This window comes from Erinaceus europaeus, chromosome 17, assembly GCF_950295315.1.
Source record: "Erinaceus europaeus chromosome 17, mEriEur2.1, whole genome shotgun sequence".
NCBI classification, from domain to species: domain Eukaryota; kingdom Metazoa; phylum Chordata; class Mammalia; order Eulipotyphla; family Erinaceidae; genus Erinaceus; species Erinaceus europaeus.
The window spans coordinates 27,861,734-27,887,487 of record NC_080178.1 but is presented as its reverse complement, the minus strand read 5'-3'; positions in this window follow the sequence as shown (position 1 = coordinate 27,887,487).

The window sequence follows — 25,754 nt, the reverse complement described above, 5'->3', positions numbered from 1 at the left end:
AATCCAAGCTCAAACTGAGCAGGATAGAGGTGCAGGAACCCACTGAGATCATTCACATTTCCATTTTGCTGGCTGTAGTTCTCAGCATCATTAAATGGACATCAAGAGCTGTCCCTAGTGTTGGGAATTACAGGTAGAAGGGCTTCTTGGCCAGAATGTGAAATAAATAGCAGAATGAAGGCACACAAAGGGACGTGCCTGTCAGCACTAGACCGGTAAACAACCTGGGAGCTACAATGGCATAAACCAGAGGGTTGATGTCAGTTTATATGCTACTAACTATTACTATAAATTGTGAGCCAGGGAGCAATGTTTGTCACATATAAAACTAGAAAAGAGTAGCCCCTGGTATTCCCAAGTTTACCTTCTTTTTATTCTTTATTCTCACCATCACCTTCATCTTCATTGTCAACATTGTTATCATCATTATCGATCATAGCTTTCATCATCCCTTGCATGTGCAGAGGCTTTCACAATTTACAGAGAACTTCTGCATTCACTACAACAATCTGATCATCACAGTAACTCTGTGAAGGAGAAAGGGCAGTATTTGTACGTTCATTTCTCCAACACATGAATCACTGAACCTATATCATACTCAGGTTCAAGTATTGTTAATTTACAACACTGCAACATTAATCCAAGAATGATATCAAAATACTTAACAATTGATGAAGCAAAGACATTGACCAGACATGACTGGAAACAACTCATAAAGAGTGAATGAATGTGGTGGTCAGTGTGTTCATGCAACTGGCATCTGTAAGATGTGTGACCTAGGGAGTCGGGCGGTAGCGCAGCGGGTTTAGCACACGTGGCTCAAAGCGCAAGGACAACGTAAGAATCCCAGTTCGAGTCCCTGGCTCCCCACCTGCAGGGAAGTCGCTTCACAGGCGGTGAAGCAGGTCTGTAGTTATCTTTCTCCCCCCCTCTCTGTATTCCCCTCCTCTCTCCATTTTTCTCTGTCCTATCTAACAACGATGATATAAATAACAACAACAATAATAAATAAAACAACAACAACTAAAAGGGGGGGAGTTGGGTGGTAGCGCAGTGGGTTAAGTTCAGGTGGCTGCAAAGCACAAGTACCCGCATAAGGATCCCAGTTCGAGCCCCTGGCTCCCCACCTGTAGGGGAGTCGTTTCACAAGCAGTGAAGCAGGTCTGCAGGTGTCTATCTTTCTCTCCCCCTCTCTGTCTTCCCCTCCTCTCTCCATTTCTCTCTGTCCTATCTAACAACAACAACATCAATAACAACAACAATAATAACTACAACAATAAAATAATAAGGGCAACAAAAGGGAATAAATAAATAAATTTTTTTAAAAGTACAACAAAAGGGAAAATAAATAAATATTTAAAAAATTAAAAAATAAAAAACAAAAAGATGTGTGACCCTAAGTCACTACTCTCAGCACTACAACACTGTATCTTTGGGCCCAAACTTCTCTGCTATGTCACCAGAGCATGTCTCCTATTTTCACATAAGTCTGCAAGATGAGACACTAAGAGGTAAAGTGGAAGAACTATTACAATAAAGACAGGACTTTTTAAGCTCATTTTCACTAACCATTTGGAGACAAGGCAAGGGGTGGGGTGATAGGATGGAATGGGTTGAATGGCATGGCAGCCATAATGAGGGTTTCTGGACTGAATTAAGTATCAGTCTTTGGTATTAAAAGGTTGACTTTAAATCATATCTTAAGGGTTAAGGGAATCAAATAGTTTCACAAAAAAGAAAGGCCAGGCATCAAGAGGCGGCTAGAGGTAGACTGCAGTGGCAATCAGTTGGGAACTAAAAGAGAAATCTATTTTCCCCCTGGGAAATTGGAGGGTCTGCTACTTCTCTTGACATGAACATGTAGGAATAGAGATCTGACTAGAGACAGGGTTGGAGATACATGACAGGTAGCTAGTGTTTTTTTTTTTTTTTATCAAGGTGGGAAAAAATGTACACAATATGAATTCAGAAGTTAATAAAAGATAAGCCAGATTTTCCCTTTCTTGGAAACTACTCAACTACTCCCCCGCTTTTTTTAACAGTGTTACCTTCAAATTTCATGGTAGTTCTTTTCTTCCTTCATTTGGTTTTCTTATAATGATAGGACCAAGAGAAATTGAGAGAGAGAGAGAGAGAAATAGACACTTGCAGCACTGCTTCACCACTCATAAAACTTGCCCCCTACAAGTGAGAACCAGAGGCTTGAACCCAGATCCTTGCACATGGTAACTGCACAACCAAGTATGCCACCATCCATCCCCCTCCTCCTATCTTCTAAAGAATGCTACTCATTATATTTTTGTGCTTAGTTTTTTATCAACTATTTGAATGCACTATTCTTTGAAAAGGATCTTTTTTATTTCAAAAATAACATAACTGCACAGAAAAAAAAGCTGATAGAGATAAGCAAAAAGAAAAAGAAAATTAAAATCACCTCTGATCCTATCTAGTAATGGCATGGCTTAATATATTGATATACATCCTTCCAAACATTGTCCCATGTAGAAAACTATTATGGTTATTATGATGATTTATAAATACTTAGTTATCTTATACCTAATGTTCTAGCTTCCACTCTTAAAGTTTAGGGACATTATCTTACTTTGACAACATAGACTTAACGCTGGGAATTTTAAAATATTTTATTACATTAGTATCTTATTGATATCACAAAATCAGAAGCAGAATACTATTTATTAGAAATATCCCAGCACAGGGCTCAAAAACAAATCGCTTGCGCCTTAGCAGCATTCTGTTTTCAAAGTGGCCATGTAAAACACAAAGCCCAGTGGAGCCATATATCATTACTACATAAACAATAATAACAATTCTTGATTTATATCTTCATATTTTCTGCCTTGTTCTTGCAGAAAAGTTGGTAAAGTCTGATTAGACGGTTACACCTACTGGTTTGTTTTTTTGTTTGTTTGTTTTTTGTTTTTAGAAGATGGGAGATAGGAGGAAATATTACCACAATGAAAAGGGGGGAGGGAAAGGAAGCCCAAAGGAAAATCTGCTTTTTAAAAATCTAGGACTTGTCAGCATGATACACAGCTCTGAAGATGAGAGCAAAGCCAAACAAATGTGTGAGTTATTTCTTGGATCAAAAGTTTCAATCATCTTTAGGGGCTCACTTCTTAGGTATTTGGATACCTGTAAATGATAAGCAAGATGGCAAACTTAAAAAAATCAGGAATGTGAAGCTTCCAGGTGTAAATGGTCTTTAAGGATATTTCTGGCTGTATCCTTCATCAAAAGGATTTCTATCAGCAGGGGGGGAGAAAAGCTTAACATGAAGATGAAGGTGTGTTCCTTTTTACTGATTATAATCCTGCTGAACTGATATGAGGCAGAAATGTGTGCAGAGATATGTCACCAAACAATTGGTCTGGTGACAGTTCCCCCATTTAAACAGGGAGTCATCTAAGAAATTATTCAGCATGATTTTTGAGAACACATTATTATAGTATGATTACTTCTAATAGGATTTCTTTTTAAAATTTATTTATTTATTCCCTTTTGTTGCCCTTGTTGTTTTATTATTGTAGTTACTATTGTTATTGTTGTTATTAATGTCGTTGTGTAGGACAGACAGAAATGGAGAGAGGAGGGGAAGACAGAGATGAAGAGAGAAAGACAGACACCTGAAGACCTGCTTCACCACCTGTGAAGCGGCCCCTCTGCAGGTGGGGAGTCAGTCGGGGGCTCGAACCAGGATCCTTTTACACAGGTTCTTGTGGTTTGCTCCACCTGCGCTTAACCCGCTGCACTACCACCTGACTCCCTCTAATAGGATTTCTATACAAAAGGTACTTGGCTGATGAAATTTTGTATGCTATAGCAATTCCAGAATCCAGACTTAGAATGTCTTAACATTTTAAGCATAAATACTCATGTCTTAATAGATTTAAAAAAAAAAAAGTGCTCCTGGTCAGATTCCTAGTGTGTGTTGAGATTTACTTGCTTAGATAACAAATACTCTCTGAGATTTAAAAAAAAAAAAAAGACATACTATTATTTAAAAGCATAAATCTTCACTACGGAGAAATTATCTATTTATTTATTTTAATATTGTTATTTATTACTGGATAGAGACAGAGAGAAATTGAGAGGGGAGGGGAGATAGAGAGGGAGAGAGATACTTGCAGTCCTACTTTACCTCTTGTGAAGCTTTCCCGCTGCAGGTGGAAACCAGGAGGTTTGAACCTGGGTCCTTGCACGTTGTAATGTGACTGCTTAACCAGGTGTGCCACCAACTGGCTCCAGCAGAACTTTTTTTTTTAATTTTGTATGTTTATTTATTTTTTATCTTTATTTATTGGATAGAAATAGCCAGATCAAGAGGGTGATAGAGAGGGAGAGAAACAGAGAGACACCTGCAGCCCTGCTTCACCATTCGCAAAGCTTTCCCCTGCAGGTGGGGACTGGGGGCTCGAACCATGGTCCTTGAGTACTGTAATACATGAGCTCAACCAGGCGTACCACCACCCGACCCCAGAACATTTTTATGAACATGAAAATAAAAGAAAAGATCAAGAATGGCTGAGCGAACATGTTACCCTGAGCAATGACCTGGGTTCAAGTCCCCACCCCCACACTCCCACACCCCTACACCCCCACACCCCCACCTGCAGGGCAGGGAGCTTCACAAGTAGTGAAACAGAACTACAGGTGTTTCTCTTTCTCTCCCCACCCACCAATTTCTCTCTGTACTATCAAATAGGAAAAAAGCAAAAAGGGAGCTGGGGAGATAGCTTAATGGTTATGCAAAAGCCATTCAAGCCTGAGGCTCTGAGTTTCTAGGTTCAATCCCCAGCACCTTCATAAACCAGAATTGAGCAGCATTCTGTCACTTTCTCAGTATCTTTCCCTCTATGTTTACTTTTTCTCACTAAAATAAACTAGATAAAAATATGAGAGAAAAGAAAAGAGAAGAAAGAGGATGGAAAAGAAAAAGAAAAACTGCCACCAGGAGCAATCTGTAGGTATGTCATGTAGGCAGTGAGCCTCAGTGGTAACTCTGGTGGCAATATTTTTTTTATTTTAAAAGGATGGGGGTGTAGACAGCATAAAGGTTATACAAAGAGATTCTCATGCCTGAGGTTCCGAAGCCCAAGGTTCAACCCTCTGCACCACCACAAGCTGAGCAGTGCTCTTATAAAATAGAATAAATAAAATAAGTCAAGAGAATTCAACATTAATTTTCTATAGAAAAAGTTTCAGGAAAGGAAAAATAATTGTGCTTTAGAAAGTTGAAATTCAAAGAAGTGATCGGATGAAGATGAGAGGGCTCTGAACTCCAGCTCCATCAGCACCCAGAGAGAGAGATGGAAAAGGAGAGAGGCATATGGAGGTAGTAATGTGGTCATGAGTGGCTTGGAGGGGCAGAGAGGATTGAATCAGGAGAAAAAGGGGGCAATTATGTATAAATGTGGGCAGATAGTTGTAGAGATGATGGTTGGCCCACATCTACAATCTTAGGGGAACTGTGGTGGCTTGCAGTGGGGAGAGTGAAGATTCAGAACTCTGGTGGTGGGAATGATATGGATTTACACCCAGGTGGACATGTAATTTTGTAAAATACAAAAAGAAAATAATAATAATAATAAAATGGAAATTACAAAATAAAAGTTGAAATTCAACACTGACTCTTATATGTTAAAGGCAGCAACAGTGAAATAAATAAATAAGGAAATAAATAGATAAAAGGGGGAAGTGAAATTATTTTCTACTCCTTAATATATTAAATGGAAACAGAGAAGCGGGAGTAGGGGTAGAACAGGCAAAAAGTGATATAAGATAGAAGTAACAGAATGGCAAAAGTGGAAAAAGATTCTGTAAAATAGAAGAAACATGTATGGTCATTCTGTCTTAAATTCTTAAAACAAATATTTGTTGAGCAGCTACCTTATGCCTGTCACTCTCCTAGGTGCAAGAGATAAAGATAGAGAAGACAAACATGGCCCCTAGCTCTCATGGGGCTTAAATGAGAAGGTAGAGTAGCAAACAAATAAGCAACTAGAGTGAAATTTTTGTTGTTACTTATTTTGAAGGGCACAAAAGAGTTGAGGGAGCCTGCTTTAAACAGAGTGATCTGCAAAGTTTCTTCTGAAGAAGGCATTTGAGAGAAACTTTGTTCCAGGCATTGGAAATAAAAGGGCAAAATTACTAAAAAGAAAGGAGCTTATATGATTAAGAACTGCCCAAAAAGTAGTTATTGTTACAGTGAACTTGTGGGGGGAGGGGGAATGCACTGGCAATAAAGACCACATGGGGAGGAACTAGGATTGCATTCTAGAGCAATGAGAAACTAGAGGGTGGCAGGGGTAGAGAGCATAATGGTTATGCAAATAGACTCTCATGCCTGAGGCTTCAAAGTCTTAGGTTCAATCCCCCGTACCACCATAAGCCAGAGCAGTGCTCTGGGGAAAGAAGGAAGAAAGAAAGGAAGGAAAAAACTAACTAGAGGAATCCCAGAATTTGGTTTTCTTTCTAAAAGATATTCCCATCACTGCCTCAGACTATACAAAATAGTAAGTTCAAAACTGGGGCTTCAATGTAAGGGCTAAAATTACAAAACATTCAGAAACCAATCTTTGTAATCTAGGATTAGTAAAAGAAAAAAAATTTTTTTTAATCTGTGAAGCAAAGCACAAGCAATAAAAGAGAAGTAGATGGAAGTTGGGTGGTAGCCAGTGGGTTAGGCGCACATGGCCCGAAGTGCAAGGACCAGCATAAGGATCCCGGTTCCCGTCCCGGGCTCCCCACCTGCAGGGGAGTCGCTTCACAGACAGTGAAGCAGGTTTGCAGGTGTCTATCTTTCTCTCCCCCTCTCTGTCTTCCCCTCCTCTCTCCATTTCTCTCTGTCCTATCCAACAATGACAACATCAATAACAACAATAATAACTAAAACAACAATGGCAACAAAAGGGGAAATAAATAAATAAATAAATGAGAAGTAGATAAATTACAGTTCTCAAAATGAAAATATTTTCTGTTTCAGAATTTTACCATCAAGAAACTTAAAAATAAAACCTAAATAAACCTAATAAAACTTAAAAATAGAATGGGAGATACTAGCTGCAAATCATATGTCTGATAGGGAGTTTGTATCCAGAAGACTATATGGATCTTACTACTCAATTGTAAGAAGACAAATAATCCAAATTAAAAAATGGACAAAGGGGCTGAAAAAACAGCATAATGGTTCTGCAAAAATTTTCATGCCTGAGGCCCTGAGGCCCTAAGTTCAATTCCCAGTACCGCCATAAATCAAGAGTTGAACAGTACTCTGATCTCTCTTACTCTATATCTTTCTGTACTTTTTTGGTCTTCATGAATAATCCTGTTGCGAATGTTTGCATACATGTTCTGTGTGGTATAAATAAATAAAATATTTTTAAAATATGGACAAAGAACATGAATAGATACTTCTGCAAAGAAGTGGCCAGTAAGCATGTGGGGGGAAAAAAATGCTCTGCATCACTAATCATTAGAGAAATGCAAAGCAAGACCACAAGAACACACCAGCTCCCCACCCGTTTGGATGGCTATTATTAAAACAAAAACAGAAGTGCTGTTAACAAAGCCTGGAAGGCAGAGATAATGGGGACAGAGTCGCAGATTATAGTGATGAGAAAGAACTGGAAATGGACAGTGAAATTGTTATAAAATAATATGAATCTACATGATGCCACTGAACTATAATTGTTAAAATGGTAACTTCCATGTTACATATACCTTACTATAATAAAGGAAAGTAAAAAGGGGGGCATGCAGTGGCGCACCTGGTTGAGTGCACACATTACAATGCGCAAAGACCTGGGTTCAAGCCCCTGGTCTCCACCTTCGGGGGAGAAGCTTCACAAGTGGTGAAGCAGGGCTGCAGGTGTCTCTCTGTCATTATCCCTATCTATCTCCCTCTTCCATCTCAATTTCTGGCTGTTTCTATCCAGTAAGTAAATAAAGATAATACAAAAAGTTAAGAAAAAAAAGAAAGTAAAAGGGGGTCAAGGATTTAAGTATACAGTTTTCAAAAATATGTTTACTTACATGGTCAATAAATACATGAAAAGATATTGACCCTTAGGAAAAGATATTGATCCTTAGGAAACTATAAACCCAAACCACAATAAAATACCAGATTATACCCACCAGATGAATATATTCTAAAAGATAGGCAACAAAAAGGGTTTGGAGAAATTGTTATCACCATATATGGCAAATCAGATTAGAAAATAGTAATTATGGGGCCTAGAGGAATTTTATGCAGTTGAGCACACACATTTCTGTGTGGAAGGACCCAGGTTCAAGCCCCTAGTCCCCATCTGCATGGGAGAGGCTTCATAAGAAGTGAAGCAATGCAGCAGGTGTCTCTCTTTCTCTCTTCCTCTCTATCTCCACCTCTCCTCTCAATTTCTCTCTATCTTATCAAACAAATAATAAAATTAAAAAAGGAAGAAATGACCACCAAGAACAGTAAGTTTATCATGCAGGCACTGAGCCCCAGCAATAACCTTGGTAGCAAGTAAAAAAGAAAGTCATTAAAGAAAAAAAAATAGTAATAATTTGCATATACATATATTTATCACTTGGAGAACAATTTGGTAGCCCTTCAAAATTGCTAAGCAAAGTAACCCAGCAATATCAGTCCCAGGTATTAAGTCCAAGAGAATGTAAGACAAGATCAGTATATTCAGGGTAGTCTGGCCACCCAAGAGAATCTAAAACATATGTTCACGTGGCACGTGGCACAAGGACTGTCGTAAGGATCCTGGTTCGATAAGGATCCTGGTTCGAGCCCCTGGCTCCCCACCAGCAGGGGAGTCGCTTCACAGGCGGTGAAGCAAGCCTGTAGGTGTCTAGCTTTCTCCCTCTCTGTCTTTCCCTCCTCTCTCCATTTCTCTCTGTCCTATCTAACAATGACACCATCAGTAACAATTACAACAACAACAATGAAAAAATAAGGGCAACAAAGTGGAAAATTAAATATAAAAAAATTTTTTAAAAAAACTTGTATGCAAACATTCATAATAGAGTTATTCATAAAGACCAAAAATGTAGAATCAAATCAAATGTTCTTCAGCTGATGATAAATCAACAAAACATGGTATACTCCTCCATATAATACTATTCCGCAATAAAAGGAATAAAATACTGATACATGGATGAACCCAGGAAACTATACTAACTGAAAGCAACTGAAAACAAAAGGCCCTATACTGTCAAGTCCTTTAATATAAAATGTCCAGAGGTAATAAAATTATATATGGAAGCCAGGTGGTGACAGCACCTGGTTGAGCACACATGTTAACATTCACAGGACCCAGGTTCAAGCCCCCAGCTACCCCACCCCCTACAGGGGAGTAGCTTCACAAGCAGTGAAACAAAGCGGCAGGTTTCTCTCTTTCTCCCTCTCTGTATGCCAGTTCCCTCTCAATTTCTGTCTCTATCCAATAAAAAGTAAATCAAATATATTTTAAATGCCCACAGTAAATAAAGACCAAAAGGTAAAGTAGTGGTTGCCAGAGACTAGGGGAGTAGGACATAGGGACTGAGATTTCTTTTGGAGGGTACTGAAAGCATCTGAAACTCCAGAGTGACGTTGTACAACTCAGCAAATATTCTGAGGGCCTTGGACTTGGACACTTCATTTCCCCTTTTGCGTATTCAATTTCTTTATTTTATTTTATTTTATTTATTTATTCCCTTTTGTTGCCCTTGTTGTTTTATTGTTGTAGTTATTATTGTTGTTGTCGTTGTTGGATAGGACAGAGAGAAATGGAGAGAGGAGGGGAAGACAGAGAGGAGGAGAGAAAGATAGACACCTGCAGACCTGCTTCACCGCCTGTGAAGCAACTCCCCTGCAGGTGGGGAGCTGGGGTTCGAACCAGGAGCCTTATGCCGGTCCTTGTGCTTTGCGCCACCTGCGCTTAGCCCACTGCGCTATAGCCCGACTCCCTTGCGTATTCAATTTCTCTGCTTGTTGTTTGGCTTATTGTATAATCAGTGCCTTTGCTGGACCGTTGAGTGATTTCTGTTTCTACCACAGAGCACAGCAACTCCTGTTATCCTTCAGAAGCCTCAGCTGTGACGTACACATATGAACTGAACATATGAAATGGGTGTATTTCATGGTGTGTGACTTATATCTCAATAAAGTTGTTATTAAAAATCAACAGACCCCCAACCTAATCAATACAACACGTACCACCTTGGCATGCTTCACTTCGACTGTGTCCAGAGACGCCAGGTGTGGAATGTCAGTCTTGCAGGTTCATTACTCTGGTGAGACCTTCCCTTTCTCATAGGACTCCTTAATTCTATTTCGGGTGGTTCACTTCCCAACAACGCCCCAAAACCTAGATATAGACCAGTTCCCATGAGATAGGGCAGATGTACATATATATCCATAAATTAGGGCAAAATGTATACCTGAAAGCAAAAGTGCACAATAGTCTGCAATTAGTCAATAAATGAAGCAAGCAAGTAGAAAGACCTAGAAAGACACCATAAAGTACCTAAGCAAATCGTTTCTACTTGACCTAGATACCCTCCTTACCTACCTCCTATTACACTTCCCTCAGTCACTCCAAAGCTTATCAAATAAAAGGACTACAAAAGGTGAATAAGGGCAAGAGACTGGCATACTTTAATGATGACTTTTTAGTCACTATCAGGCCACCCCATCATTTGGGCCCTAGTTAGGGAGTCCTGAGATTCCCACACAGACATGATGGGAATAGATCCCTTGAATAGATCTCTCTCTCCATTGTCACTGGTCATCTCTATCAGGAATAACACAGTGGACCCATAGGAACCTGCCCTCAGTGTTCATCAACAATGGTAGAGAATGTTCCATCCTCCAAAAGGAGGCTGGGTAAGATATTTTATCTATCACCTAAGAAGATAGGTCCTTGAGAGCCAGTCAGTAACTCAGCGGGTTAAGTGCACATGGCGCAAAGTGTGAGAACCAGCTTAAGGATCCCAGTTTGAGCCCCCGGCTCACCACCTACAAGGGGCTCACTTCACAAGCGGTAAAGCCGTCCTACAGGTGTCTATCTTTCTCTCCCTTTCTCTGTCTTCCCCTCCTCTCTCCATTTCTCTCTGTCCTATCCAACTACGACGACATCAACAACAATAACTACTACAACAATAAAAAACAACAAGGGCAACAAAAGGGAAAATAAATAAATATTACAAAAAAAAAGAAGAAGATGGGTCCTGAAATTGGGGCAGCTTGGAATGTTCCTACTCATGACTACAGAATGCAAGCTCAGACCTACAGGGATGCAGAGGTCACATAGGCTCCTAAGCTGAATATGGGCCCCAGATCAAACTGATGAGGTTTACAGTCAACAATATTTATACACTTTTTCCATATTTGGGAGATACTCTCTTCCCTGACCCAGCTTTTTCCAGTTATGACATCATCTCCCCAGACAATAACTTGGGTCCACCTGCATATCAGATGTCAGGCTCAGGAAAAAACTAGTTTAATCATGGGCCCTTTGGAATATAACTAAAATAGGCCTACTAGCTATCTTCAAAATGGAGACCCCCAAATCTTCATCTTCAATATTCTAGCCTTTAGGTTCACAATTAGTCAACAATTTATCTTTATATATTAATTTTTTTTTTCAGCCACCAGTTTCCAGATGCTACCATGATGCCAACTGGACTTTCCTGAGCAGATGATCCCACCAGTATGTCCTGGAGCCCCACTTCCCCAGAGCTCTGCCCCACTAGGGAAAGAGAGAGACAAGCTAGGAGTATGGATCGACCTGCCAATGCCCATGTTCAACGGAGAAGCAATTACAGAAGCCAGACCTTCCACCTTCTGCATCCCATAATGACCCTAGGTTCATACTCCCAGAGGGATAAAGAACAGGAATGCTATCAGGGGAGGGGATGATATATGGAGTTCTGGTGGTGGGGATTATGTGGAGTTGTACCCCATATATCCTATAGTTTTGTCAGTGTTTCCTTTTTATAAATAAAAAAAATTGTCTTCTGAAGATTATAAAAAGAAAGAAATAAAAGAAAAGCCAACAGCCCACCATAGAAAAAATATATATTGATCATCTTGATGGTGATACAGAGTAAAATAGAGGCTGAAGGAGGAAAGTGGGGAAATGGTGCAGTGACCAGGGAGATGGGTCAGCAAGGAGGAGCACAGGACTTATATGTGTGAGAGCTTCTGGGTCCCTGGGCTCAATACTAGCACTGCAAAAGCCACAGCAGAGTGGAGCTCTGATATCCCTATCTACCTATCTGCCTGCCTGCCTCCCTATCCCTATCCCTATCCCTATCGCTATCCCTATCCCTATCCCTATCCCTATCCCTATCCCTATCCCTATCCCTATCCCTATCCCTATCCCTATCCCTATCCCTATCCCTATGAGAATAAATATATCTATCTTTTTTTAAAAAGAAGAAGAAGAAGAAGCAACTGTAGTCTAAAAGCAACCAGCAATAGCTATTCACCTGGGATGAGAAGGTTAAGAGGAAAGGTGGATTTTGATTTGACTACACAGCTTGTGGGTGGGGGTGGTGTCATTTACCATCCTCCATCAGAGAAAGAACTGGGTTTGTATCCCACTGGGAAAATCTGAAGGTGTAAACATCCCCACTTACAATGGAATAAATGAGCCTCAAAGAAGACAAAATACCTGCCTAGTGAAGGCTAAATAAATACTAATAATGAACATCAACCTGATTCTGGCATCCACACTCCTAAGGAGAATATTTGAAAGCATTTTTTTTTTCTTAGCCAGAGTACTGCTCAGTTCTGGCTTATGGTGGTGCAGGGCTTCTCTCTTATTCTCTCTCTCTCTTTTTAAATTTGCTGCTTAGCTCTGGGTTATGGTGGTGCCAGGGATCAAACCAGGGACCTTGAAGCCTTTCTGTATAACCATTATGCTATCTTCCTAGTCCTTGAAGCAAATTAAAGAGGGAGCAAGACAGACATCATGGTAGCAGCTCTAGATGGGAGGTGAAGAGGGTAGGGTCAGGTATCCCACACAAATATTTAGTCTGCCTGATTTTGTCCTAATACCCTAACATAACAGCACTAAGAACTAGAGAAGCCAAAGAAGCCCAAAAACAGTAATGAAAGACTGTTAATTCCTACGTCTGCTTATTACTCTTTCCATGCTGCCATTTCCTTGGTTTGGTGCCCCCTCGTCTCTCACTGGGGGTAATCTAACACCTTCCACATGGCTCTCCCTGACTCCAGTTCCACCCACATACCAGCCCGGCCCATCCTGTTGGTATTAGAGTGTGGACACACACTCTCACACTCACTCATTTCATTCAATCTCTTTCCATAGGCAGGGTGCACTCTCTAAAATGCATACCTGTTCATTGCAGCACCTTCTTTAAAAAATTCTTCCCTGGGCAGACAACCTCACCAATGTGTCCTGGAACCCCACCTCCCCAAAGCCCTACCCCACTAGGGAAAGATAGAAACAGGGTGGGAGTATGGATTGACCTGTCAATGCCAATGTCCAGTGGATAAACAATTACAGAAGACAGACCTTCCACCTTCTGCACCTCATAATGATCCTGGGTCGATACTCCCAGAGGGATAAAGAATAAAAAAACTTCTAATGGGGGGGGGGGGGGACACAGAACTCTGGTGGTGGGAACTATATGGAATTGTACTCCTCTTATCCCACAATCTTGTCAATCATTATTAATAAAAAAAGAATTGGAAAAAATAAAAACCCTTCAAGCAAACAAACTATTTCTAAGGCTTTGTGAGAACCATGATGGTTATCTTTGGGAGGTGAGAAGGTGAGGATACAGAACTTCTGTGGTGGGTGCAGTGTGAAACTATATACCCTGTGATCTTACAACCTTGTAACCTGCTTTTAATTACAAAGTGGGGAAAAAAAAAAAGAAAACAACAACAACAAAACAAGCCCTCCAAGGGGTCCCCTGTTGGTTCAGAATCAAGTTGAAACTCCCTAATACACCCAACAAGGTCCTATGCCATCCTGACTTCATACCTCTTCAGTCTTTTCCTCACTTTCCCTCCCCATGTCACATGCCCAGCATCTGATGTGCTCACCATACTAAGCAAGTTTCAGTTCCCTATGCTCCTTGTTCTAGCACTTCTCAGGATTTTGCATACGCTGTTTCTTCTATATGAAAGAGTCATTCCTGCCCACTCATCATATAACCAACTTTTTTTGTTTTTTAACTACTAGAATACTGCTCAGCTCTGGCTTTTGATGACACAGGGGATTGAACCCAGGACCTCAGAGCACAGACACCGGTAGATGTATTTTTTTTTTTTGCATAACCATTATGCTATCTCCCCTGTCCTGTATAACTAACTCCTATGCACCCTTCAGCTCTCCCTCACCCTCCAAGTCAGGGCAGGCTTCCCTCTGCAGCCCTTTTAGTGCACTCTGCTCATCCCTTTCAGCAGAGTAGAAGCAAGAGTTGGTATGAGCAACCCAGAAGAGGAAATCAAAATCTGAGAAAAGGTAACAAGATCAGAAAAACTCTCTCTTTCCTAGACCCCCTCAGATAGCATACTGTATAGCCAGAAAGGTTATTCTGACAAGTCCACAGGGATGGGGATAATACTCCCCCCCCCAAAAAAAAAAAAAGAAAGAAAGAAAGAAAGGAAGAAAGAAAGAAAAAGGGCATGGAGGAGAAACACCAGGGTGGTGTGTCTATTTAACTTCTTTTTAAAATTTAAAATAAATTATTTATTTACTTATTTGTTTTATTTATTGAGAGGGTTAGTGCTTTACAGTGGATTCATTGACAAATGCATATACTTTCATTATGTACAAGGCCCCCAAAGTTTTCTCTCTGTCTACCCCTCACCCCCCCTCCCCAGAGTCTTTCACGTCAGTACAATAAACCATGTCCAGTCCATGTTTCACTTTGTGCTCTCCCTCCCAATTGCTACTTTATTACGTCCCACTAATAAATAAGATAATTTGGTAACTGTTTTTCCCTTTTTGGCTTATCTCACTCAACATGATGTCCTCACATTTTAAGAGGGTGCAAGGAGATAACTAACTTCATCATTTTTTGGTTTTTTTTTATTATTTTTTCTTTCTTAAAACATTTATTTATTTTAAAATGGAAATATTGACAAGACCATAGAATAAGAGGAGTACATTTCCACACAATTCCCACCACCAGAACTCCGTATCCCATCCACTCTCCTGAAAGCTTTCCTATTCTTTAACCCTCTGAGAGTATGGATCCAAGGTCATTATGGGGTGCAGAAGGTGGAAGGTCTGGATTCTGTAATTGCTTCCCTGCTGAACATGGGCGTTGGCAGGTTGATCCATACTCCCAGCCTGTCTCTGTCTTCCCCTAGTGGGGCAGGAGTCTGGGGAGGCAGAATTCCAGAACACATGTCTATTTGACTTCTAAGTATTTATTTGACCTGGTAGAAATTACAGGTATGTGGACAGAGTGGAAGTGTTCAGGACTTTGGGTACAAGGCTGACTGTTGAGACCAACAGGACTCCTTTCTTTCTTCCTTCCTTCCTTCCTTCCTTTCTTTCTTTCTTTCTTTCTTTCTTTCTTTCTTCTTTCTCTCTTTTTTCTTCCAGGGTTATTGTTAGGGCTCAATGCCTGCTCTACAAATCCACTGCTCCTGTGGCCATTTTTTTTTTTTTTTTTGCATAGGACAGAGAGAAATTGAGAGAGGAAGGGAAGACAGAGAGGAGGAGAGATAGATAGACACCTGCAGACCTGCCTTACCACTTGTGAATCGACCCTCCCTGCCGAGTAGGGAGCCGAGGGCTCAATCCAGGATCCTTGGGCAGGTCCTTATGCTTCTTACTATATGTGCTTAATCAAGTGTGCCACTACCCAGCCCCCCTTTCTCACTCTTCTCTTCTCTTCTCTTCCCTTCTCTCTCTCTCTCTCTCCCTCTCTCTCTCTCTCTCTCTCTCCCTCTCTCCTCTCTTTCCTTCTCTTTCTCTCTTTTAAATATGTTATTTATTTACTTTTTTGTTTACCATTGGGTAGAAACAGAGAAAATTCAAAAAGGAAGAGAGAAATAGGGATAGAAACACCTGAAGCACTGCTTTACCATTTTGAAGCTTTCCTCTGAAGGTGGGGTCCGAAGTCTTGAACCTGGGTCCCTGTGCACTTTAGCATGCTCAACTGGTGTTCAACTGGTGCTCAACTGGTGTACCACTGCCTGACCCACAAGACTCCTTTCTGCATACCTTCTTTTCCCCAGACTGGGTCCCAATGTTCCCATCTAGTGATAGTAGACAAGTTGAAGGAAGAGAGAGGAACCAGCGCAAAGCAAACCCCCCACCCCATATATGGGTTGAGGTCCTGCCTCACCAGCAGCTCAGCCACTCCTGCAATGAAGGCTGCACAAAGATCCACTGCACACTGATGTGACGGTAAATCTAGTCATTAGCCTGCCCAGGTGTTCATACATCCTTTTCGAGGAACTGTACTTGATAATTATAGAATCAGCCCATATCATTGACCTTGGGAGAACTACCACAGTGTCCAATGAGGGGGTGGGGCACAAAACTCTGAGAACTGTATGGAATTATGCCCCTATTATCTGACAGTTTTGTAAATCAGTATTAAAACACTAATTAAAAACATGGAAGTCTAAAAAATAAAATCATAAAATAATGATAAACAAATCAGTATGTGGTAGGACAAAAGAATTGCCCAACCCCACAATTTAAATTATATATATATATATATATATATATATATATATATATATATATATATATATATATGTATTGCCACTAGGGTTATCCCTGGGGCTCACTACAAATCCATTGCTCCCAGTGGTCATCTTTTTTTTCCCTTTCTATTTGACAGGACTGAGAAAAATTGAGAGAGGAATGGGAGATAGAGAGAGAGAGGGAGAGGGCCTCAGGCAGAAGTTGAAAAACAAGATCAGAAGAGAAAACACAAGTAGAACCTGAACTGGAATTGACGTATTGCACCAAAGTAAAAGAGTCTGGGGTGGGTGGGGGGAGGGGGGAATACAGGTCCAAAATGGCTGACAGAGGACCTAGTGGGGGTTGTATTGTTATATGTAAAACAAACTATTGTATTTACTATCAAATGGAAAACATTAATTTCCCGGTAAAGAAAAATTAATTAATTAATTAGTTAGTTAATTTAAAAAAAGAGAGAGGGAGAGGGCTAGGGAAATATCATAATAGTTATGGAAAAGACTTTGATGCCTGGGGCTCAAAGGTACCAGGTTCAGTCCCCAGCCTCACCATAACCCAGAGCTGATAAGTCTCTTGTCTGTCTGTCTCTCTCCCCCCGTATCTTACTGTATCTCTCTCATTTAAAATAAAACAAATATTAAAGAGAGAGAGATTGACTTGAAGACCTGCACTGCCAATAATAAAGTATCACCCCAACCAGGTGAGGAGCAGGGACTTGAACCAGGGCCCTTGCATACGGCAACTGTGTGATCAGCCAAGTGTGCAACAGCCCATCCCCCTACGACTGAATTTTAAATTGACCAGTCTGAGGTCATTTCTTTTGTTTGTGTCCACATTTCATAATACCCAGCAAAACTAAAAAGTAGGAGAAATCCAAATAGAATACCCCCACCTCTCTAATATAATGTTATAATTCTAAGAGTACAGTCCAGAACTATAATTCATTTACTCAGCACACAAATAACTAAACAAATGAACAAAAACCCTTTTTATTAATCTCATGACATGTTACTAGAGCCACTCTGTACACGTGAAATTTAAAACAATAGAGAGACAGACAATTTTACAAACATCTCTGATAAATATCTCATTACTTCAACTCAGAAAACCTCCCAGGACAACACCAAGCTAAGTGACGAGGACTGACTTTCCAGTTCTGCTATCTCTAGCTACATAGACTACCTCATAGTTCTTTTTGGACAGATAGATTAAAAGAAATAAGCAACAAAGTTATTTGGCCTATTGCTAGTCCCATTATTTGTGCTTACTAAATGCTAACAAAGCTGAGAGGGCTGGAAGAGAGCTCAGACAGTAGAGGACACACATTTTACCATGTTCAGGGACTTGGGTTTGAGTCCCCTCGTTACCACATAAGGCCACTAGTCAAAGGGAAAGCTTTATGAGCAGTGAAGCAGTGCTGTGGTGTCTCTCCTCCTTCCTGCCTCTCTCTCTTTTTCTGCTTTTTTTTTTTTTTTTGACCAGAGCACTGCTCGCTCAGCTCTGACTTACGGTGGTGAAGCTGGAACTCTCTGGAGCCTCAGGCATGAAAGACTCTTTCCATAATCATTATGCTATCTACCCCTGCACCTTTAAAAAATATATATGATCAATAGTGGACTACAAGATTGTAAGATTTGGGACTGGGTAGTGGTGCACCTGCCTGAACACACATGTTATAATGAGCAAGGATCTGGGTTTGAGCCCTCAGTCCCTACCTGCAGGGGGAAAGCTTTACGAGTGGTGAAGCAGTGTTGTAGGCGTCTCTCTTTCTCTCTCCCTATCACCCCCTTTCCTCTTGATTTCTGGCTGTCTCTATCAAATAAATAAAATTTTTTTAAAAAACAAGGCTGTGGGAGTTGGGCAGTAGCGCAACTGGTTAAGCGCACCTGGCACAAAGCGCAAGGACCGGCAAAAGGATCCGGATTCGAACCCGGCTCCCCACCTGCAGGGGAGTCGCTTCACAAGTGGTGAAGCAGGTCTGCAGGTGTCTATCTTTCTCTCCCCCTCTCTGTCTTCCCCTCCTTTCTCCATTTCTCTCTATCCTATCCAACAATAATGACATCAATAACAATAACAATAATAACTACAACAACAAGGGCAACAAAAGGGACTAAATAATTTTTTTTAATTTATTTATTTATTTATTTTTATTTAAGAAAGGATTAATTAACAAAACCATAGGGTAGGAGGAGTACAACTCCACACAATTCCCACCGCCCAATCTCCATATCCCACCCCCTCCCCCGATAGCTTTCCCATTCTCTAACCCTCTGGGAGCATGGACCCAGGGTCATTTAGGGTTGCAGAAGGTAGAAGGTCTGGCTTCTGTAATTGCTTCCTCGCTGAACATGGGCGTTGACTGGTCGGTCCATACTCCCAGTCTGCCTCTCTCTTTCCCTAGTAGGATGAGTCTCTGGGGAAGCTGAGCTCCAGGACACATTGGTGGTGTCTTCAATCCAGGGAAGTCTGGCCGGCATCCTGATGACACCTGGAACCTGGTGACTGAAAAGAGAGTTAACATGCAAAGCCAAACAAATTGTTGAGCAATCATGGACCCAAAGCTTGGAAAAGTGGAAAGGAAGTATTAGGGAGGTACTCACTGCTAACTCTAGTATACTTCTGCTTTCTTACTTTGGTGCCATACTCCAAACTCAGAATTTTGTTTTTTTTTTTTAAAAAAAAAAAGGCTGTAAGATTACAGGGTATAGTTTCACATTGTACCCACCACCAAATTGCTATGCCCCCACACTCCTATCTCCCAAAGATAACCACTATAGTTCTCACCAAGTCTTAGAAACAGTTTATTTCCTTCTGTTTTTTTTTCCTTTTTATTTTCATGTCTATCAGTTCCCTAGATTTCACATGAGTGTGTAACTGTCTTTCATCTCTTATTTCACTAAGCAAATCACCTCCATTTCCATCTATTTTGTCTCAAAGAATACAATATCATTTTTTTATTGCAGAGTAGTATTCCATGAGGGGGTACATATCTTTTTTAGCCATTTATGTGTTGGGCATTTAGGCTGCTTCCAGCCTTTGGCTACTGTGGACAAATGCAGCTAGGAACATAGGGGTCTGATTTTTACCTTTGATCTGAAAAAAAAAAATTATTCCACCAGGAGTGGTGGACTCATGCAGGGATGAAATCCCAGTGAAGTCTTAATGGCAATGAAAACTAATGAAAAATAAGTCAATAAATGCTAAGAAGCCTAGATAGATAGCAGTAGAGCACAGGACTTGCATGCAGTCCCATATTTAATCCCTAGCACTATATATGCCAATGCTGAAATCAACCAGTGACTTCCTGCATTCTCTTCCTACTCTCCCCTCCCCTTCCTTCCTTTCCTCTCCTCTCCTCTCTTCTCCTCTTATCTCCTCTTCTCTCCTCTCCTCTCCTCTCCTGTCCTCTCCTCTTCTCCACTCTTTCCCACTTCTCTCTCTCTGTATCATCTCTTTTATAAAAACAAAAAAAATACATCTTTAACTACTAACTTTAACTGCTGTTTATTCTTGGCTTACTATAAGGGTAAAGAAAGTCCAACTCATGGGATCACATACAGCTAAAGAAGTCATTTGGTCTGGCTCTGCCAGAGCAATTGCAGATGGGACTCAAAATTCCATAAATCTCGGTTTTTTGATGATTTTGTATGGCCTGCAAATGGTGCTATAAATATTCAAATGGCCCTGGGGAAAAAAAAAAAGACTCACATTTAGATATGAAGGTGACCTGGCTGTGACATCTGTCCCCCTACACATCACTGAGGTTGATTCTGCTGATGGAACTGGCCAGGCAGGTATTTCCTTCCTCCCTCACCGCTCCCTGTGTAACCTCCCAAAGCTGTGAAGTCTGTGAAAGGGGATGTCCTCCCTGGAAACAGAGACAGACCATTTTTTGGTCAAGGGTGCGCGAGCAGCTGTGAGAACCTTCAGACAAGTTCTCAAGGTCCATCTGCTAGGGAATGTAGACAAGCTTCCTAGACGCTAGACGCACCCAAATGAGGCGCCATGTGTGGCAGTCTGTGCCTTTCTTTCTGAAGAATTAAATTAAAATGGGTCTCTGACACCCTGTGCATGAAGCTGCAGTACAGCTGCATGCCATTTGCTGAGCTGACAGTGCGTCTTCTGAGTTTCCATTAGCTCTCCACTCCCAGTCCCATTGTTGGTCTGCCATTTGTTTCCTCTCTTGTTCAAGCTTTCTCTTGGCCCAAACTGTAGGTTCTCAGAAGGTTGACAAACCAGCATCGCCACCTGGAGGACAACAGAAGAATCTGGGTAAGAAAAACAACTCTGTAGCACCAGATAAACTTAACTCAGCTGTTTCGTGCTGGCACTAACAAGGCCAAGTTCACAGGTTCATCCCCAAAGGGGCCAATTAGCTTTACACGAAGAATCACTCCAGAGCTCAGTCCCAGCCTCTAACCTTGGCCTGCAGTTCACACATGTGCAGCTGCTGGTTTGAATGTGGGTTCATTGCTCCAATCTCACTTTTCACGATTTCTTAAAAATCCAATTGTAAGACTGTGTGGAAACAACACAGATGAACTAGACCTGCTCCCCACTCTTAAGGAAAATTCAGCCTGAGGCAGTGTTTCCCCAAATGGTTTCAAAGATACGAATGAGAGATGTGAGAATAAATGACTCCACAGTGTTAAATTGGTTTGGGGAGCACTGATTTAATAGAAGTCAAGCAGCTTCTTTGTGGAAGGGTTTCTCAGAGACTTTAACATACTAAAATGTGCTGTTAATTTCCAAGAATGAAATGTAACATGCAAATCTGGAAGGCCATAAGGCCATAACCCCAACTTTTTTTCTTTTCTTTTCTTTTCTTTTTTTTTTTTAAGAACAGTAACGAATCTGCTGGCTGGGAGTACAGCTTTTTCTTTTGGAACGTCTATTTTAAGAAGCAACTCATCGCTGGGGATAAGTTCACAGCTGACTGCTATTTTTTTAAGGAAACTATAGAACAATAGCCTATTTTGAAAAACTAAAGTAAAGATGTACATAAATTTAGGGAGAAAAATGAAAAAGAATAACACAGAATGTTAAACTGGTGAAGTTTATCGGCGTGGTCATATTTCTGTGTCTTTTATATGTTCTGTCAAGTTCTCTGCAGCCAACATACATGTCAATTTTAAGATGAAACCCACAAAGTACATGTTCTAAAATAGTATGTCAGATTTGTTTGTTTTTCTTCTGCCACAATGGTTATCACTGGGGTACTTGCACCTATACAGTTCCACCACTCCTGGTGGACTTTTCTCTTTTTTTAAGAAGGGGGTGGCAAGAGACAAAGAGGGTGAGGGGGCAGAGAAAGAGAGAGGCATAACAATACTGGTCTACCACCTGAGAAACTTCCCCTGTGCAGGTGCTCCTATGTAGTGGCCAGAGACTTGAACTTGGGTCTTCGTGCATGGTGAATTGTGTACTCTATTGGGTAAGCTATTTCCCAACCCCCAGTATCTTTATTGACTACTAAAACAGAATACTAGTAAGAGCTAACATTACTAAAAGGTAAGTACCCAGCATATGATTATCTCATCTAAACTCATAAATCATATGAGATGAGGTACTATTTTTGCCTCTACTGTTTTTATTTTATAAAAATTGAGTTGTTATTATTTAATGAGAAAGAGAGTCCATAGCAGTGCTCTAGCATATACGTTACCAGGAATGGAATCCAGAGTCCATATGTACAAACCCTGTCCTCCTCTCCCACAGAGCTATCTCCCTAGACACCTTTTTGCTCTAATTTAAACAGAAAGTTGAAAGAACATAGTAATAAACCCTGCAGAGATATTTTGACAGGGCCAGGTGGTAGCGCACCTAGTTAAGTGCTCAAACTACAGTGTGTAAGGACCCAGATTCAAATCCTTGATCTCCACCTGCAGGGAGAAAGCTTCATGAGTGATGAAGCAGGGATGCAGGTGTCTCTCTCCCTATCTGCTCCTCCCCTTCTCAATTTCTCTCCCTCTCCATCCAATAACAAATAAATATATTTTAAAGAATTAAAAAGATATTTTGAATCCATCAGCCCCCTTCTATATTGTCTTCCTCCCTCCCAATACACACACACACACCATAAAAGAAAGATATGTCCTAGCAAAATGTAGACATATAAATCAGTAGTTAATTAATATGAGAGGGAGAAAATCAATTGTATATCTTAAAGTTTCTCAAAACACAAACTGAATCTTTTTAATATATAGGCTGTGTATTTGATATGCGGACTCTCTCAAAAGCCTAGACCAAGTAGATTAGAAGCAACCAATAGCACAGCTATATACAAGATACTGGATACTGTACAGCAAACCATAACAAAAGGACTTTTCAAAGTTAACCCAATTACCAAATAACGTGATGATAACATTAATTATCGATTGTCTTTTTGAACCCTAAGACAGTAGGAACTTCACATCTCCACTATAGAGCCCCTACTTCCCCCAGTCCTGGAACCCTTGGATAGGGCCCACTTTCCCATATGCGTCTCCCAGTCCATACCAAATAATATTGCATCCGCCGATCACAACCTAACCAACGCAACGATTGCCACCTCAACATGCTTCACTTCATACTGTGTCCAGAGACTTCACGTGTGGAATGACAACCCTTCAGCTTCATTACTTGGGTGAGACCTTTCCTTTTATAGTACACTCTAATTTCATCTCAGGTGGTTCACTTTCTAACAAAGTCCCATAACCTAGCTATACACCAGTTTCTGTGAGAGAGAGCTTATGTTCACACGTATCCATAAACTACTGCAAAATATATACCTGAAAGCAGAAGTACACTAGAGTTTGCAGTGAGTATCCCCCTAACACTTCCTCTCCACTATTCCAAGCTTTGGATCCATGATTGCTCAACAATTTGTTTGGCTTAGTATGTTAACTCTCTTTTCAATCACCAGGTTCCAGATGCCACCAGGATGCTGGCCAGGCTTCCCTGGATTGAAGACCCCACCAATGTGTCCTGGAGTTCAGCTTCCCCAGAGACACACCCTACTAGGGAAAGAGAGAGGCAGACTGGGAGTATGGACCGACCAGTCAACGCCCATGTTCAGCGGGGAAGCAATTACAGAAGCCAGACCTTCTACCTTCTGCAACCCTCAATGACCCTGGGTCCATGCTCCCAGAGGGATAGAGAATGGGAAAGCTATCAGGGGAGGGGGTGGGTTATGGAGATTGGGTGGTGGGAATTGTGTGGAATTGTACCCCTCCTACCCTATGGTTTTGTTAATTAATCCTTTCTTAAATAAAAAATAAAAAAAAGATATGGTGTTATTCCTCCCAAGACTGTTAGGAGGGAACACTGAGAAAGTTTACTATACAGCTACCAACTACATTTTTTAATGTTTTTTAAAAATATTTATTTACTTATTCCCTTCTGTTGCTCTTGTTGTTTTATTGTTGTAGTTATTATTGTTGTTGTTACTGATGTCATTGTTGTTGGGCAGGACAAAGAGAAATAGAGAGAGGAGGGGAAGACAGAGGGGGAGAGAAAGACAGACACCTGCAGACCTGCTTCACAGCCTGTGAAGCGACTCCCCTGCAGGTGGGGAGCCAGGGGCTCAAACCGGGATCCTCACACCAGCCCTTGCGCTTTGTGCCATGTACACTTAACCCTCTGTGCCCGACTCCCTACCAACTACATTTATTAAATGCTCACTGGTGCTAAGAATTATTCAAAATTCTTTGACATATATAAATTTGAAGCCTGTGTCAGGTCACCGCAATGAATAAATAAATAAATAAATAATTTGGAACCTGCAAACAGCTGGGCTCTCATATGCCTTAAGAGCTGTTTTCTGCAGTATTACTTGGGCCACCTCTTTCCTCCCCTCACTGGCTACTAGAAACCCATGACTATTCCACCTGTTTTATTGGGTGAAGCATCTCATTCCTTTCCAGACTCTCTAGCCGTATTCATCTCTTCTTCCAAACATCACTGATGTGCTATGTAAAAAATCATATCTTCTTTCTGATCACATGTCTTGCTCTCCCTCTCTCAAAAGGATAGCACTAAGAAACATTAAGGTTGGGGAGTAGATAGCATGCAAAGAGACTCTCATGCCTGAGACTCCAAAGTCCCAGGATCAGTCCCCCATACCACCAAAAGCCAGATCTGAGCAGCGCCCTGGTAAAATAAATAAATAAGAAAACTAACACTAAGGAATTAGTGTTTCTTTACTAATACAAAACATGTCTATCTCTCTTTAAAAGGCAGCAGAGACTCCTAAACAGTTTTAGTTTAAAATACTACTTTTATTTTCCACTATACTTACATAGTTGCTATATATCTTTATTAATCCCATCTTCTAAATTAGGAAACTGAGGACAGGTAACGCACTCAAGGCACCAAAACCGGTTTGCGACTAGGCCACTATTTGCATCAGGCTTATTCAACGCCACATGTTACCAAGAGTTAGAAAAGAACAGGAACACTCAACAGACACTGCAGAGTAGAGAAACGCCCCTGAAGACGTGACTCCTGCACTACAAAAAATATTGGGCTAACCCAGTTTCTTTAGTGTAAGTAAGAAAACACCAGTGACCAGAGACCTCACTGAAGCAAAAATGCAATCCTTCACCTTCAGGTCAGGAAATCTGGTCCTGCATACCAGTTAGAAGTCATTTATTTCTCTGCTTCCCTCACTGACAGTGGCTGTCCTTGAAAGAAAATTCCTCTTTTTTTTTTTCTAATCTCCAAGGAAACCCTTGTTTGCTTCTTTTTAGGAACGACCTAAAAGGACTTCATTATGTCTCATTTCTTTTAATTATGGGTCTTTTCCTCTGCCAACCTTAGAAGGTAGGAAGAGAGACGACTATTAGACCTCCCCTCACTAGGTAGAAATTTTTACTCCAGCCCAAGGTCTCGGGTTTCTGAAGTTAACCAAATCAGTGTTTTGTCCTTTCACTGCCTTCCAGGTGGGCTTGCAGCTGAATTTTCCTGCCAAGCCAGCATGAAAGGGCAAGCCAGGCTCAGGGCAGAAGGCATTACAAAACAATTTTAGACCGTCTGCAAAATGCCACAAGCACCTTTGACCAAACGTTAATACTG